A 17,566-nucleotide genomic window follows, 5' to 3' on the forward strand; every position below is an offset into this window, starting at 1 on the left:
TCCACATTGAGGTTTTATGAAAAATGGTTTACGATAGCAGAACAACATATACCAAGTTCTCATGCCCTCTTTATGTATGTGAAGCTAATGTTTTCTTTCTGTAATAGGAGCTCAGTGTCCACCGTTGCTGCTTAACAACTGACAAAAAGAAAAAGTAGGTAGGGATCTCACAGCAAAATCAAGAGCAGCTAGTAATCTGCCTCGCAATCAGAATTTCCTCGCAGTATCATGAAAAAGAGCAGAATGCCTTAGGCTCCAATATAAATGCAATTAGGAAAGGGTGGAAATACAGAGTGTGTTTAGAGTATTGAAAGCGCCAGCATTTATTTTTTTCTTCTCCTGGTTGGAGGATCTGGTTTCATGTTTCATTGACCTTTTTTGTATAAAAAGCATGGACCCAATCCTTTACTGAAGAACAATAGGTGGAGGCTGCCAATAACAGACGTGAGTCAACAGCAGGAGATCAGGGAGTGGCCAGAGAACGTTCAAGAAGATTCCCGTGAGTAATTTACGCACTCAGGCGCCTTCTCTACTTCTCCTTTCTCTCCCTAACAACCTGAAAAACAATTAACCTATTAAACTACTTCCACCACACCTTGAGAGGAATGTGGAAATCTATATTTTCAGTTCAAGTTGGTGGGTTTTTGGAACAATTAATCGCTTAAGGAAGCGATTCTTTTTGGGTGTTCGCATAGGATGCATTTCGTTCAAAAACAGAGCACGTGTTTGTCTAGTTACATTACTGTTTAAAAGTTTTGGGGTTTGTACGATTTTTTTTTGATAATTTTGAGTCTTCATTTATTTGATAAAAAATACAGTAAAAACAGTAATATTGTAATATATATATATATATATATATATATATATATATATAGTGTAAAATAAAAATGATACGTACAAACTTATGTAAGCATCACAACATTATAATGCACAGCATGAAAAAAAGGATGTTCATTTTGAGATTTGATACATTTAACAGTGATATAAAATGATTAGTGGTAAAATTAACATGCATAATTAATTACCCAATATTAGATGACATATCCAATATCACAATTCTAAAGGCACGAGATGAGATGCAACAGCCAAATAAATCCATCTAGATGTGTATGCAAACCAACTTTTTGTTTGTTTAACTAACTCTGCTCAAAATAGTTACAGCCCTTACATCTCTCCTGAAATGATTTCAAAAATCTCCTGAAAAGTTTCCTATAAAACAGAAATTAGAAACAAAATGTAGATATCTATACCATCCCTACTCGTCACTGCCAAACACAGCCCTACATCTACTTATTCGCCACTTACTTTTGACTTTCCCCCTCTGTCTGCCCTCCTCCTCCTCTTTTGTTTTCTCTGATCCTCTTGAGTGCTGCTGCAGACACACTATAAGAAAGAAGAGAGTGAAAGAAAGAATGAACAAAGGGCATTACTACAATGAAATGGATGGAGAAGCGTGCACAGAAAAACGCCAATGAGCACATTCCCAATTCTGTGCCAAGCACTCAGACGAGGCTAAAGTCAATTATGCCCCGGCTTAGCCCATTCTGCAACCCGATTCAATTATTTAAATGAAAAATTTGCAATGAAACCTATGAGATAATTAAAAAGCATAATTTGGACCGCAATTGACTGTGGGTTATTGCTTTAAACAGCTGAATATTGACAATAAACCGAGCGCAGTCAAGTGCTGGGTGTTTTTTCCAATGAGTGAGCAATGCTGAAGGAATGATGACGGCTTATCTGTGTTACTTTCGAAATCTGTGAGTGTGAATGTGTGTATATGTGGGTTGAATCACATGCACAAGGAACTTTGATTGGACACGGCCTATTTTTTTCTAACAGTGGGTGTTGTAAACAGCAAAGAACAACAGAGAAGCCTTCAGACACAGACTGGATCTAGGCTACACCAAAGTGAGCGCAGAAACCATGTCAATATTAAACAAAAAAAATTATCGGACTCAATTTGGTACCAGACTCTTTGTCGTCAAGCCATCTGTGAGAATAAAATTGGTGTGCGGCTGCTACGAAAATTACAGTAATCAACAGCAAGAACCGAATGGCTTGACTTAACCTAGAAAGACAGTGGTTTACAGATGAACAACATGATGAGTATAAACGACAGACATGTTTCATTAGTGCTAACGTCAGATGAAGAGTCCCTGAAGTGCCTTAAACACACTTACACACTCATGCTCACTCTCTCCATTCATCAGTGGAATAGCATTTATCCGTATCTGCGGATTTACACACCTGTCTCTCTTCTCTCAGAGCGATCATTATGATAATAAGATGAGCTCACATACGGCAGCTCCCCTAAATCTGTGACAGCGATCTCAATAAAATACTAGCGTACTGAATCCTGTGCAGTATACACTGTATGTTGCCTATTATTCTTTAAAATAAGCAAATGAAACAGACATTATTTCATGATAAATGTTCTAAATGATATGCATGCTACAATGTTATCATGTGACCACAGTGTTGAATGTTAATGCCATCCAGTAACCATATTATCATTAAAAATTACTTTGCTCCTCCTCTGAGTATTTAGTAAGTATATAATAATTTTAAAAAACTTCACAATTTAAAGTGCATTTCCACAATGACAAACAACAACTCTTATAAATATGCATTCATACATCCATATATTACATTAATACACTACATTATTTAATTAATAAAACTAATTGTACTACTACATCCATTTATACTATACAGATAAATAACATAGTATAGTATTCTGAATATAATCTGTTTTCCACCATCATCCCATCACAATGTGCTTGTGTCCATTTTTCCTGATGTCTTTCACATATGGTTGGATTATTTCGGGGGCTAAGTGTCAGTGGACAAAGGGATTTGGGTGTGGGTAGAGAGGTGGGCTTGAAACTTCATGATTCATTTCACTGCCGTCCCAATGTATGTTCTCATTCAGTATTTTAGTGAGTGTATGTTGCCAGTCACCAGAATTTTTGGCTCTTTTGTAGACTCACCAATGAGAAGCAGATGTGTGTAGTTGCGTTTCTGATTTCTGATCTCTCTCTGTCGCTTTCCTTCTCCATCACACCCGCATAGAGAACATGCACTTACAGGTTCATGGCCAAAAGGCAAGTCATTCTTTTTTGTCTCCAGTCGATCTGCATGATCTGATCCATGCATGCAGACGAAATACACCCACAAAAACTCATTCTTTTATAAATAAACTGCACAAAGTCTAAATGGGGTTTTCCATAAACTCAGCGTTGAGGTATTTAGGAGCAAGCGAGCCAGAAAAAAGCCTCTGTGAACAACAAAGGCTGTCCGTAATCAGAGCTTTGAGGTGTAAGTTGTCCAAAACATTCTGAATTTTGTTCAAAACTTGGGAAGCGTGACGTGCCAGAACCCGAATGTTCCTAAAAATAATTTCCAGAAGAAAGCGGAGGGCTGTTTCAGTAATCTGTCCCGCAGCTAGAGTCGGTCCGCTCCTGGCGCACAACGCTGTTCCAACACAGTGAAAAACCCACCGAAAGAACTGGCAAAAACTTCAAAAACTGCAGTTACCACTCATTAAACACACAAACCGCAACCACACAGCGCTGATCGACAGATGAAAGAAACGTCAGGGTCGGAAGTTAAAAATGCAGATCCTTTGCTGGCGTTCCCTCATCCAAGCATCAATCCATCCAAAACCAGAGAGGGGAGGAGGATGAATTGTGCTGAATGCGGGTGAGTATGATGTGATGATGTTGGGAAAGATCTGCTGGGAAAGTTTACGGTTGGAAGTAATGAAGAACCCATACACACACACACACACACAAAGAGGGAAAATGCACTCAAACACTGTCTGGAAGCAACCACCGAACCACAATCCGACCTTTATGATGAAGAACACACACAGACTTGGACTGCAAACAATTGTAGCCCACCAAACGCTCTTTATAAACACACATATGTATAAAAACAGCTTAGGTTCACTCTGGAAGCACTGATGGAGCCACCACCATCTGTGATCTGAATGCTTTGACAGAGCGGTGGGTGTGAGTGAGGACAAAACGGGCAGGACAGCAGAAGGTAATGTTACAACTGACACCAACACAATTGCCACAATACCATCAGAGCCGAAACTACCGATTGCTTGAGCTTCAGACTCTCACATTCTGGGCATTCCAGAGATTCTTCCAAACAGGACTTTGACCTCGACTGAGTGATCTCTGACCTTTTTTGAATATACTGTTACCACGTTTCCATGGTTGTTTGTTTTTTTTCACCCAAAGTGGTTTAATTTTGTATCTTTCAGAGTTGGCTTTCATTTCATTTCAAATTGCATTGAGCTATTCTAGTACCACATGGTTATAATAAAATAATAATGTAGTTTGGTTTTGCATTGAGCTGTTGTTTTGAAAACTACATTATCAATAGTAGTTTTTGGGTCAAGATCAGCAGGTCTAAGGGAACAGTGCAGAGACCATTTTTCCAGCTTAAAAACGCATTTTCTTCTGTGGAAATTCACAGAATGGGTTGGATTGGGCATTTGCTCTGGCATCAGCTCTGTCCGTGAAAATGTAAGATCCGATTAGCACCAATTCCTTCTTCAAAATACAATCTCTTTCTTTCTCACAAAAGTACATCTGACTGCAGAGTAATGCAGAGGTCCATGGACCAAAAAAAACCCTCACATACCATCATCGAGCTCCATGTTTTCTGTCTCAACTAGCCGCTCCATCTATGGGGCTTTTGGCTCCCAGGCACTGAAACTCTCAGTAAACATGCACACACACACACACACACACACACACACACACACACACACGCACAAGTGATAAATGAGATCTTAAATGCAGCAAGACTTCATGAAGCTACCGCATGGTTCCGAGACTATGTTTTTACAGGTGGGTGTGTGTGAAAATGTGATAACAGTGAGCATACATGTGCACACATACAAATCACACACACTTTCACAGCCCCTGTTGACCTGCGAGGACACGACTGAGCATGTAACAGCCGAAGGCTAGCAATGTATCATTTTGCACTAAACTTTCGGTGTTCTTTTTTTTTTTATTCCAAGTATTCCAAACTTCAGTAAAACGAGATAAAGGGGTATTAAAGATTTTACTTATTCAGCAAGGGCGCATTAAGTTGATCAAAAGTGACAGTAAACACTAATAAATATTTAATCTTGAAAAATAAATGCTGTTCATTTCGAAGAATCGTGAAGAAATATATCAAGCAGCTCAAGTTTTCAAAATTCCGAATAAGAAATGTTTCTTGAGCAGCAAATCAGCATTTCAGAATGATTTCTGAAGGATCATGGGACACTGAAGACTGGAAAAATTAAAATTTTGCTTTGCCATTACAAGAATAACTTACATTTTAAAATACATTAAAATAGAAAACAGCTATTTTAAATTGCAATAATATGAATATTTCGGAATATTAACTTTATCTTGATAAATGCTGCCTTGGGGAGCATAAGAGACTTCTTTCAAATATATAAAAAAAAACGTTACCGACCCTAAACTTTTGAACAGTTTTGTAGTCAACACACTAGTTTGTAGTGTGTGTGTATACATATTTCAAATTATTTTCAAATATAGACCCTTTTCACATTTCTGGGTTTGTCAGATGCGGAAGTCGTCATAGTCCTAAAGTAAAAATCTAAAAAATCTTTAATGAAAATCTAAAGCGGTGAACGAGAGACTACATTAAATATATTTTTTTGTGTTCCCATTTGCTCAAATAGCAAAAGAAAAACTCCACAATAGTGTTTTCACAACTTTCAAAAGAGGAAAAAAACTGTTTTACCCACTGTATTAGAAACACCCTCACAGCAGCGTTAACTAGTTTTTGTAATTGGATGCAAAAGAAATATAATACAAAGTATAGTGTTATAAATATACATACATTTAAATAAATAAAAATGCTGATGACCGTTAAAATGAGTCTTCACAGTCTGTGAAAAGGGTCCATTATATATTTATATAAAAAAAATTTTTTTGCAGTATAACACCCCAGTAAGAGCCTTTTACTGGAAGGAAGGTTTTGATGTTTATTCTCAGCAATAAACACACCATAAAACAACATTCTACTGACTAATCAACCCCCCGACATTTACATCAATAATAAGCACTGTTGATCCATGGAGTGCAGTTTGTCTATGTGAATATGTGAGGGCACAATTCCCATGGTAAAATGGGAAAGTAAACATATGGTAACTGCAGCATTAAAGACTCATATCAAGACATGCCATCAGAGACTGAAAGAGTAGGAGATGAGAGAGAGAGAGAGAGAGAGAGAGAGAGAGAGAGAGAGAGAGAGAGAGAGAGAGAGAGAGAGAGAGAGAGAGAGAGAGAGAGAGAGAGAGAGAGAGAGAGAGAGAGAGAGAGAGAGAGAGAGAGAGAGAGAGAGAGAGAGAGAGAGAGAGAGAGAGAGAGAGATATATACTGGGCTATGCTCCAATGATGCCCGCTTTCTCACACACCCACTGCAAAGCTTGAGGCAGGAAAGAGCTGGCAGCATCGCTCGGGAACCTGCTCCCATGGCAACAACAACCCAGAACCCAGAGACTCTAACGCCTGAGCGAGACGACACGGTTTAACACGAGAGGACAACGAGCGCGAGACCTGGGACCGGTGTGGAGAGAGCAACAGTCTAACTGCAAATTCCACTTTTCAATATTGCTTGTGTTAAGATGGGGATAAAGAATAGTGCGTTTTGGGGGGGGGGGACACATTCAGAGACCAATTCTGAAAATAAAACACTTGATGGTACCCATGGAAATGCTTCACAGCAGAGATAGCAATTGAATTTCATAGGAGAGAGACAAACTGAAAATTGAGAGAGTTAGTAAGAAAGAGAAAACCATTGATTCCATCATTGAACTTAGCGATACTGAGAAAATGCCCTTCATACTTGGAGAAGATGATAGCAGTGCTGCACTAGCTGCAAAATATGTTTTTAGCCATTTACAATGTTAGAGACGGATAACTCTCTAGAGAGACCCGCTTTATTTATTCAGATGGATTTTATTTATTTATTTACTATGCTACATGATCTATACATATGTTTTTTTTAATTATTTATATATAATATGTTAATGCTTTGGCAACATTGTAATACACAGTCATGCTGAGAGAGAGAGAGAGAGAGAGAGAGAGAGAGAGAGAGAGAGAGAGAGAGAGAGAGAGAGAGAGAATTATAGGGCCTCAAAAATCATTTCACTATCCATTTCTCATGAAATGGCAGCTGACAGGATTTCACACAGGTTGACTAGGTGAGGTGTCTTTGCTTTTGTTTAATCGGTGACACCCAACCATGGCTCATAGCACACACTAACCACCATCCCTGCACTGCTGTCATGCAACGGCACACCGCATATTATCTGTTAAACACATGTTCACCTCACAGCGCTTGTAAAAATAAAAAATTATTGTAAAAGACAGAAAAATGTCAACTGGCATCTTTCCCTGGCATTAAGGGGATGTATTACAGAAAGGAAAAACCTGTTGTAGAAAAAAAAAAAAAAATCACTCGCCCTCTTTTCATTACAAATCTGAGTGACTATCTTTCTTCTGTGGAACACTAACCGAAACTATTTGCATTCATATTGCTTGAGAAGACCTAAAATATATCAAATGAGTCATATAAACTATATGGAATGTATTATAACGATTTCAGGGATTATCAGACCACAGAAAACTTTTGTTGTATGGAAAAAGAGCTCTTAAAACATTCTTCAAAAACATCTCCTTTTGTGTTCCATTGGCATACGGGTTTGGAACGCCATAAGGGTGAATAAATAATAAATGAATTTTCATTTTATGGGAGTGAACTGATCCTTTAAGACTTGTAGATGTGGGAATATGAAGCAGATGTGTCTTCATTTCCTCTATTTTATTTTCATTGGACAGAATTATTTCAAGACCCTGATCGGGATCCAACACACACGTTCGGTTTTGCTCGACAGGTATGCAGAGTAGGAGGAAACCCAACAACTCGTAAAAAAAAAAAAAAAAGAAGTCTATTCCATCTGCAGGTACTCAATTTATCTTTGAAATGAGCTGGAAAAAGAGTCATTTGTGGGACTGATTGAGTGAAATTTGAGAGTAGGTATGTTTAGACTACTAACTAAAATAAACCGGCATTCGGAAGCCGTCTTTAAGATTGTTTATTTGTACATTAACAGAATTGACATGTTTTTAGGGCTTATCAATCAGTAATTTCTACCAAAATAAAAACCCAGTCTGTTAGCATTAGCCTGTTAGGATTCGTTTAGAAAATGTTTACTTTGTGATTAAAATAGTTCCTAACAGTGACATATTCATGAAGGCATTTTTGTGAATGAAACTGTTTGTAAATGAATGTGATCAGCAATGTCATTTCCAGAGAGAGAGAGAGAGAGAGAGAGAGAGAGAGAGAGAGAGAGAGAGAGAGAGAGAGAGAGAGAGAGAGAGAGAGAGAGAGAGAGAGAGAGAGAGAGAGAGAGAGAGAGAGAAATCCCTCTGGCAATTCAACTCTGAAATGCTGTTTGCAGATCAGTTTGAGATCAAAACTCTGATTATACATTTTACTTGGCTCTCTAAACTGATCTTGAACATCAAAAAAGGCCTACGGATGAAAAATAGTAATACATTCCAGCCCCTGAGACCCTTGACCCAGTAATTTTGCTTGGAAAATCTGATCTATGTTTGAGTAGAGTATGTAAACAAGTTAGGGTGGCCATGAGAACATTTCAGTCATTTTTTAGAGCTGTTCAGTTTTAAATATGAAATGGGCTGCCAGTACAAAGTCAAGAAAGAAAAGAAACAAATCAATCTGGGGAAAAAATGTGACATTAAGTTATACAAACTCTTGACCTTTTCGTTTTCAAAGTAAACATACCGAACTGCCACATGAACTAAAATAACAGGCCCGTAATGGATTTCACATTGAACTCTTAACGTCTTATAAAATCGTTTCACCAATCTCTGCATGACTTTCCAGAAATCAAGTCTAATGCATAAGGCCATATGCTCTAGAAACACACACACACAGATGGGCCAACAGGCACCAGAAGGGCTCAGCACCCTGTTCCCACAAACTATGTTCTCTTCCATCTGCCACAAAAAAATAAGGTTTACAGGTGGCACCATTTTCTTGCCAGCTCTATTTTAGATCATGTTTGGTGAACGATCATGTGGTAATGCCCTCTGAGCTTTCCTATGGTGCAGAAACAAACCTTGGGCATAATGATCATTTGAAAAGAACAGGCAGAAACTCTCTCTCTGTTTACTCTGAAGCTCAATAAATATTTGATATTTGCAGAGAACAACTTTAGCTGCTTTTTTTGTTTTGTTTATTTGACAAACAGAACAAAGCAAATGCAGAAGAATCCACCTTAAATATATAAACTGGTAATCATTAGCACCTTTACCTGAGAAGCACCATAGGAGGATTCAACTAAGGCCCCGTCCACACTACTGCGTTTTAGTTTAGAAACGGAGAATTAAAACGAATACGATCTCCGTCCACACCAGAGTTTTAGCTGCGTATTAGAATTGATCTCCGTCCACATTAAAACGACTGAAAACACAGATCACGTGACCATTCACCAACACTGGGCATGCGCGTGCCGGTGTAAACACAACTTCATTGAAAAAATTATCCCACCATGCGCTGGTTCGTCCCGGGTTAACCCAAAACCGACGCTCCATGTACGGTCAATACCGCCGCTGCACACGGGAATTGTCACAGATCGCTCGAATAATAGCTTGCCTCCGGCGCATGTAGGCAGTTATAGCATTGTAAAATGCAGAATTTACTTGCACAACAGCTGCTAGCAAAGATATACGCCATGACTGATGACACCCAATCACAGAGCCGAGCGTGAGCCTCTACTACGTCATCGTTTCTAAAGTCCTCCGTTTTGACCCATCCAGACTAAAACGCCCTCCGGAGATTCAAAACGAAAAACGGGTCGGCAGCATTTCTAAACTTCTCCGTTTTGAGTCTCCGTTTTTGCCTTTTTAGTGTGGACGGAAGGGTGCAAACGTAGCAAAAGGTCTCCATTTTTAAACGAAAACGCAGTAGTGTGGATGGGGCCTAAAGCAGAAAAAGGAAGATCTCAGGTACCCATTCCTAGCAGGTAAGTATATTATTAAGATAAAATATTTTTATAAAATCATAATAAGAGCAATTTTATATAACAATAGTTCTTTTTGCCATATAAACATAATCAAGCCCAAAAATTAGGGATGCACGATAGCCTGGTTAAAACCAGACCCTTCTCAGTTGAAACTGAGTGTAGGGTCTGGCGAAGCTATGTAGACAAATCATTTCCAAAGGGAATGTACCAACCGACGTAGCTCAAATTCCTCTAGGCGCAATTGGATAGTCATAAAACCAATCAGATCGATGAAGGAGATGACGTATGCTTCGAGTGTTGTTCTTTGCTCCGGTTTTAACGAAAACGGTAAGTTTAAATCGCTCAAAACAGACGCGATAACTGATTCGTTTATATACTGTCTATGATTCGAACGAGTGATGTTCCCCGGCGGCATCCATCTTTGTAATGAAATCTCCTTCAGCGTCGCTGCGCTGTCGTCATCATGTAAATCCCTCCCCAAACGTTTCTGATTGGTGCCGCGATTTCGGCGGCACAGAAATGAGTTTGAATGGGCTCTTCTCCAGACTATCCTGGAGAGAGAATTCAAATTCGCCGGAAGTAATCTGGGTTTTCCCAGGCTAGATGCACGATATATCGGCCACCAAATCAGCATTGGCCCATATATGTTCAATTTTAATGTTATCGTTATTTGCCCGAAAAGAAAATTTGGCCGATATATTAAAGTCAATAAATAATGGATTATTTCCTTCAGCTGAGACACTTTAGCTTGAAATATGATTGGAATCACTTTGAAATCATATAAGCTACATAAAATTATAATGAGGACATCATTGAAATTCTGTGCTTGGGACAGGGTGAGACTTTTGTTTTTGTAATCAGGCTCTCAAAGATGTTATAACAATTTTGCTTTTGATTTATCGGCCAATATATCTCAGTTATCAGCTTTCAAATATAAAAAAATTATCGTTATCGGTATTGGCCAAAACTTGCATATCGGTGCATCCCTACCAAATTTTTTTTAAAATATGTAACAATACTCAGATCAGATCTACATTAATCGCAGCCACAATTTTCATTTCCAATATCCAGTTTTAATGAACCACAGGAAATTTTGTATTGTCATGAACCCACAGCTAACAAAACAAGGAATATGATTTTATTGAGTAATTCTATTTTGAAAAATTAAATAAAATACACAGCAAATAAATAAAAGGCAATGCATAAAATTAAATACACAAAGTAAAAATAAAATAAAAGCAAAAATAAGATAAATATACACCAAATAAAATAAAATAATTAAAAGTCTTGCTAACTGATTTGCACCAACATGCCATGAAGACTAGCTCTGCTACAGATCCACAGTGTCTTAGAGTATCCAATGGTCTCTGTACTTGATGCTTGAATAACTCTAGCTGGAGGAAAAGCCTTAGGCAACTGAACAGAGGCTTCCAGGAAGGCCAGCCCTCTGCTCTCCACATTAACTGACCTGGATTCTGTGAGCATGGATGGCAAAACTAAGTCTGATGTTCCTTAGAGACTTTTTTGGGGTTCATTGGTCCAGACTGGAACATAATAACGCTTGGCCTAACCCTATTTTAGGCCAGACACTTAAGAGAGTCTGGAAATGGAAGCTATGGCCTTCAAAAGGATCCTTACCTGGTCATATTTCCTGTCCCAAGGGCGAAACGCATGTAATACATTTGAATTGAGTGAGGCACAGCGAGGAGATGTGGTACCTGACAGAAAACAATCCAACAGCCTGGGGCCTTAAATGAGTTCAGCAGACACACTCGGAAATAAAAATGTGGCTCCTCGTTTGTTCCCTGTGTGCAGTATGCTATGTCACAGAAAGGAAATGATCCTTGTCTTCATTCCCTGCCTGGACTGGGAAGTTGATCTAAAATCATTCTGAAGGTTGTCTTTGAATAATTCTTCTTTTTTTTTTAAGTCCACTGTGGAGATACCAAAGTTATTTCTATCAATGCAAAACATGGCATGGCTTAAAATGTACAGTTTTGCATTTGCCACGTCACTGACCAATCAGAAGTGATTTTATTCACAACCAAATTAAGCTTTATCATTAACATGTAGCTTTTATGTATGTAGTTCACTTCAGAATAGCTGCTGACCATATAGCATATATGGAATTCACTAGGGAACAGTAAAGGAGAGTGAGCAATTTTTTTTTTAAATAACATTTTATGGAGAAATGAATGCCATATTTGTTTATATGCGTTTAATTTGGGCTATAATTTATATGCAACTAGCAATTCAATATGGCAACCGGCTCATTAGAGATACAGCATGTTTACACTCGCAAGCACTGGACTGAAGCAGTAGCGGCAACGATGTGCTAGCGTGTTCCACACCGTCCCTTGCATGTCTGGAAAATGACTTTAGACCTTTTTCAGAGCAGTGCTATGACAGGTATGAAAGCGAAGCTGTGAGGGATAGACTTACCGTGTTTTCAATGGCATCCGCTGTAAAAAGCTGCTACATCATTTATAATTTTCCACAGCTCATGTTGTCAGGAGTTTTGTCTACTGAAATTACTTGGAAAGCTATTTTTGCAGTGTTTCATAAGCAGAACAATCCAAAAACACATTAAATAATGGTAAAACCCACTGAAGAGATGCACGTCTCTCTCACAGCCTCGTTTTCATTCCCATTAAAAAACAAAGAAGCCGCTGCTGTGAATAAGGTCTATACACAAGAGAGGCGGGAAAACGAATATCGCATAAAATGCCCTTAAGATTTCCATGACATTGTTTAGTCAGAAGTGTTTTAGATATTACACTCTTTTCTAATGAAGGGTGTGACTGCTTGTTTCCTTAAGGGGAAGGTTGTGTAACTCTTGATTGCAGGCATAATTATAATTACTGGAACTTTATAAAAGACAACATTTTTCTTGGTGTACAAGTACAATCTAATGAGCCGCCACACTGTCTACTGCCTACATAGGCCACAAGCATGTACTACAGCAAGCTAAATTAAATGTTACACATACTTGACTGATTTCAAACACTTGACATAGGCGGCAACTCTGTATGCTACACAAATCCACACAAAGCCTTTCATGAAGTGCACAAGAGACTCGATTCACAACTGACTCCAATCACATTTGATGTTAGCATGTTGCCAATCAAACATGATTTTCTAAGCAGTGGGTGTGTTGAAATGCATACTGAGATTGTCTAATCTGCCAAGGATACATACAATGCTGCCTTTAAATAGCTAAAAATGATCATAATTCGGTACAGCTTTTGAGTCATAAGTGTCCAAAAATGCTGTCTAAGCAGACTGCTAACTGGGTTTTGGAACAGAGCTCAACAGAGTGTTTGATCCTCAAAATATTCACTATGCTTTCACAACTAAAGAGCAATCCCACAAAAATGTAATTAAAAACCAAGTAAAGCACCTTATTATGAACATTTAGCTTGCTAATGACCTTTTTAACTAGCAACTAATGTCAATGTGCATGGGTGGGGGTGAATGAAGAGGTGTAAACAGTACTTTACATACACAAACACATCTACACCCACACTTACAAACACTCTTAACCTTGGTAACTAACAAGCCTAGACGCCATTACGCTCTGCTGGGCATGACACAGCCTCTTATGCCAAGCAGAGTCATCGACACACGGAAATGTTCACACATGCCTTCTCACAGAGAAAGAGAGGCAAGAGAAAAGAAACTTCATCGTCACGTGGGTCCCAACTCCAAGAATAAAAGCTCAGATCTAAAACATGAGTTCAAAGAGGTCTTGGGGGTTTAGATTAAAGATCATAACTTCACGGAGAGAGAAAAAAAAAAGCTGTGTAATACCGATCGATTTACAAATTTAAATTTGACACTGAGTTTTTATATAATGTAAATGCAGAGTTAAGGTATTAAACAATAACATAACATTGGAGAAACCAATGAAATGAGAGGCATTCACATATTTTAAAGGGTGTTGAAGATTGCCTCAGTTCAGCAACAGTCAGTCAGGCCTGTCACGCAACACCGGCCATGGCGGTCAGACCCTAACCCAATTAATTTTGACTTCACTTTCATGTTCCAAACATGAAAGAACCTTGAATGAAAGTGAGAGAGAGGAAAAGAGAGCGACAGAGCTCCATTACAGATATTTTGACATTTTTGAGGAGTATGACAATGACACAGACTTCTGAGAACTATGAGCCAATATATAGTAAGGTCTCGATGTCAGTGAAAATGTTTCAATTTTACAATTTTTGAAATTTTATGCATTATTTTCATTCACATTTCATATTATAAGCATTACAATTGAATGAACATAACAAATGTATTATATTATTATAATTAATATAAATAAATTATATTAGGCCTATATAAAATAATGATAAAAATTTTTTTTTTTTTAAATCAATGTTTGTTTTGAATTTTATATAATATAGCATAATATAATAATGTATTTTATTCATTTTACATCAGTTTTATTTATATTTTTCTTTATGTTTTGTTTACAGTATGTATATTATTCACGTTGCTTTTACATTTACATCTTTTTTAAATCCTAAAACTCTACATTTCCCAGTTTAAATTAGATTTCCCCCTTTTCCTTTTCTCTATTCGCCAGATGTTCTTGAACTGTTAAATTAGCAGGACTGTGTTGGGCAGATGGGCAGGTAGGTGAGTTTCTGACTCCATGTCGACATCAAATCAACAGCAGCAACCCAAATCCACCCTTCTCCAACCCACAATTCTCTCCTGCACTTAGAACTAGTTTGTGTGAGGCCTTTTGGAGAGGTCTTAAAATCAATAGGTCAAGGTTTTGGTGAGCTGGATGTTCAGAGGAAAAAGCCTGTCATGCCTGAGAGGACAGGAAGTGTAGAAATGATCCTCAGCATAATGCCTCACGGCCCAGTGAGGAGTGAGAGAGAGAGAGAGAGAACTCTGCCAGAGAGAGCAATGACCACATGGCTACAACAGCCTACAAATTAATCGAGATAAGACACATGCTGACTTTTTAGAGAGAGAATGAGAAAAGGATAAAGAAAGAAGTGGACCGTTGAAAAGAAATGCCTAAATAAAAACATTAAAGAGAAAAGGAGAGAACAAAAGGAGTGATTATAGACAGGGTATTATGCCAGTTTTAAACCTCCAGGCTCAGGCCGAAGACTTTATCTTTAGCCCGCACAGAATCCGAGCATGTAGAACTCTGCAGAAAGATCCACAGAACTGGAATGGTCATTCATATTCCCTAAACCCCGCATATTCACATTAAGGAATATTGTACCAATAAATCAACCAATAATAACAGCTTCAACATTTTATAGTGGTTATGCAAATCGTTGCCTGTTGGACTGCAAGATATCATCAAAAATAATTCTGCAAACAATAAATATTTAAACAATAAAAACAGGTTAATTTTTTTTTTACTGATACAAAGAAACCGAAAGTAAAGGTTTTTTTTTAAGTACATTATATTGTCTTCATTCCAATAAGGATGTAGTTATTTCAGCTCCATTTAACTACATCTATTCCCAATCATTCTACAGATTTCCACCTATGTCTGGGCCTGCTTATCGGTCAAAGATCAGTGAAATGAGAAATGAGGACCCAAAAGAGAGAGACAAGAAAAAGAGCGTGTAGGGGTCATACTGAACAGAGCAAGAGTATGATCAGAGGTCACATCAGATCTCAATGCATTGCAAAGCCTTAAAGCACCAGTGACCTGCAAGCATCACTACTATTCTATGGATTGGTTTTATAAGAGGCCCAGAATTGTAAGGTCAGGCCACAAATAAGGGGAACAGACTAACTTAGAGGAGAGAGAGAGAGAGAGAGAGAGAGAGAGAGAGAGAGAGAGAGAGAGAGAGAGAGAGAGAGAGAGAGAGAGAGAGAGAGAGAGAGAGAGAGAAGGAAGACGAGGGTTGGGGGTTGAGGTTACACATCTGGTTGTGTTCAGAATGTTTGAGATTCCTCTGTGGTCTGTTTGGGGTCTCTGTGCCAAGGGGAGGAGGAGTGAAGAGACGGGTCTATTCAGCCTTAACACTTCGAATTAAAGCAACCCCTCAGTCTGATTTCTCAAACACATTGACAACAACAATTAGGGATTGGATGAGTAGTTGACTCAACATATTTTTTTTTAGTTTAGATTTTTTTAGTTGCTGCAGTTCAATTAGCATGCTGACAGCATAGTTTAACTGCTATAGATCTACAAATGCAGGCAAATGTCTTTAGGCTGCTGTCACTTTAAGACCAACTGCACGGATCCAATATATCTGTGCATTTTCTTTTTCAACTGTTTACGTTAACTTAAGACATAAATGACCGTTTACTTGCCAAGACATGGTAACTTGACACACAAGTATGTGTATTTAACTGTTCAAGCCCAATTAGGTGGCAAAAAGCACTCAGTTCAGTACTAACGTGCTCAATGAGCAGCGGTTTCATGTGAGTCTCACGTGCCCGCATGCATTTAGCAAAATGACTTATCTTTCGCTGCTAACTACAGTTCAATAGTTTAAAAATCACTTGTTTTTAAATCCCAAATGATATGCAAATGATAAGCTTCCGTGACCACGCAGCAAAGCAACGTCACCTGTGAGTAACCGCGATAGAGATGATAATACAAATCTCTACCGGTACACAAATTTCTACAGGTTAACGTCTACCTGTATATCACCCACCCCTAAGTCTCATGTTAACAAGTATAAAGTTTAAGTCTCATGGATATGTGCATTTTAAGATTCATTCCAAACATGTCTTGAAATCACTGTTAAAATGTTTACAGTAAAACACATGCAATAAGAAGTCTATAGGCAAAACATTATGGAGGGTTTAAAAGCAGGTTAGCATGTGATTCTATCACACTAGTCTCATGTTAAAGGTATAATGTTAAAGTCTTGTATATATGTGTGTTTTAGCATTCATTCAAAACATGTCTTAAGATTCCAGTTTAAACATTTACAGTAATAAATGTACAACGGAAGTCTACGGGGTAAGACATTACGAAAGGTTTAGAAGCAGGTTACGACCCGTACTAGTATCATGACAACAAGCATATTTGTGGACATGTGATTTAATGTGCATTCCAAGCATGTCTTGAGATACCGGTGTAAATCACTTTATAATAATACACCTGAAAGGGAAGGGTATGGGGCAAAACATTACAGACGGCGTAAAACAAGGATAGTGATTCTAGTATCGCACTAGTCTCATGTTAACAAGAGTTCATGTTTTAATGTTCATTCTGATGCATTGCCTTTCCCCGGTGCTTTACTGCAAGAACAATTTTTGCTCATTTTTTAAGAACTGATAGCCTAGAGAAGCTGATATTATTTTCTGTGACAACAAAGCTTAGCTTCTGCTCAATCTGCTGAGCCCAGAACATTCTTATAAAATTCAGAAACTTTAAAAAGGGCAGAGATTTGACAGGCCATGTCTGGCTCGTCTACAGCAGAAAGACAAGGACCTCAGGGAGTGCAAAGGTCAGATTTAACACTGTTTTTCCAC

At 38.2% G+C, this 17,566-nt stretch overlaps 1 protein-coding gene across 1 annotated transcript in view; it reads right to left on the minus strand.

The window, feature by feature from the left end:
- Positions 1 to 17,566, minus strand: part of plxnb2a.1 (plexin b2a, tandem duplicate 1) — a 101,776-nt gene that overhangs the window by 47,742 nt on the left and 36,468 nt on the right. The window contains exon 2 of the mRNA XM_082166669.1: positions 1,306 to 1,383. The gene's annotated coding sequence lies outside the window, so the exon portion shown is untranslated. The remainder of the gene's footprint in view (positions 1 to 1,305; positions 1,384 to 17,566) is intronic.

This window comes from Leuciscus leuciscus, assembly GCF_965113295.1.
Source record: "Leuciscus leuciscus genome assembly, chromosome: 4".
Taxonomy (NCBI): domain Eukaryota; kingdom Metazoa; phylum Chordata; class Actinopteri; order Cypriniformes; family Leuciscidae; genus Leuciscus; species Leuciscus leuciscus.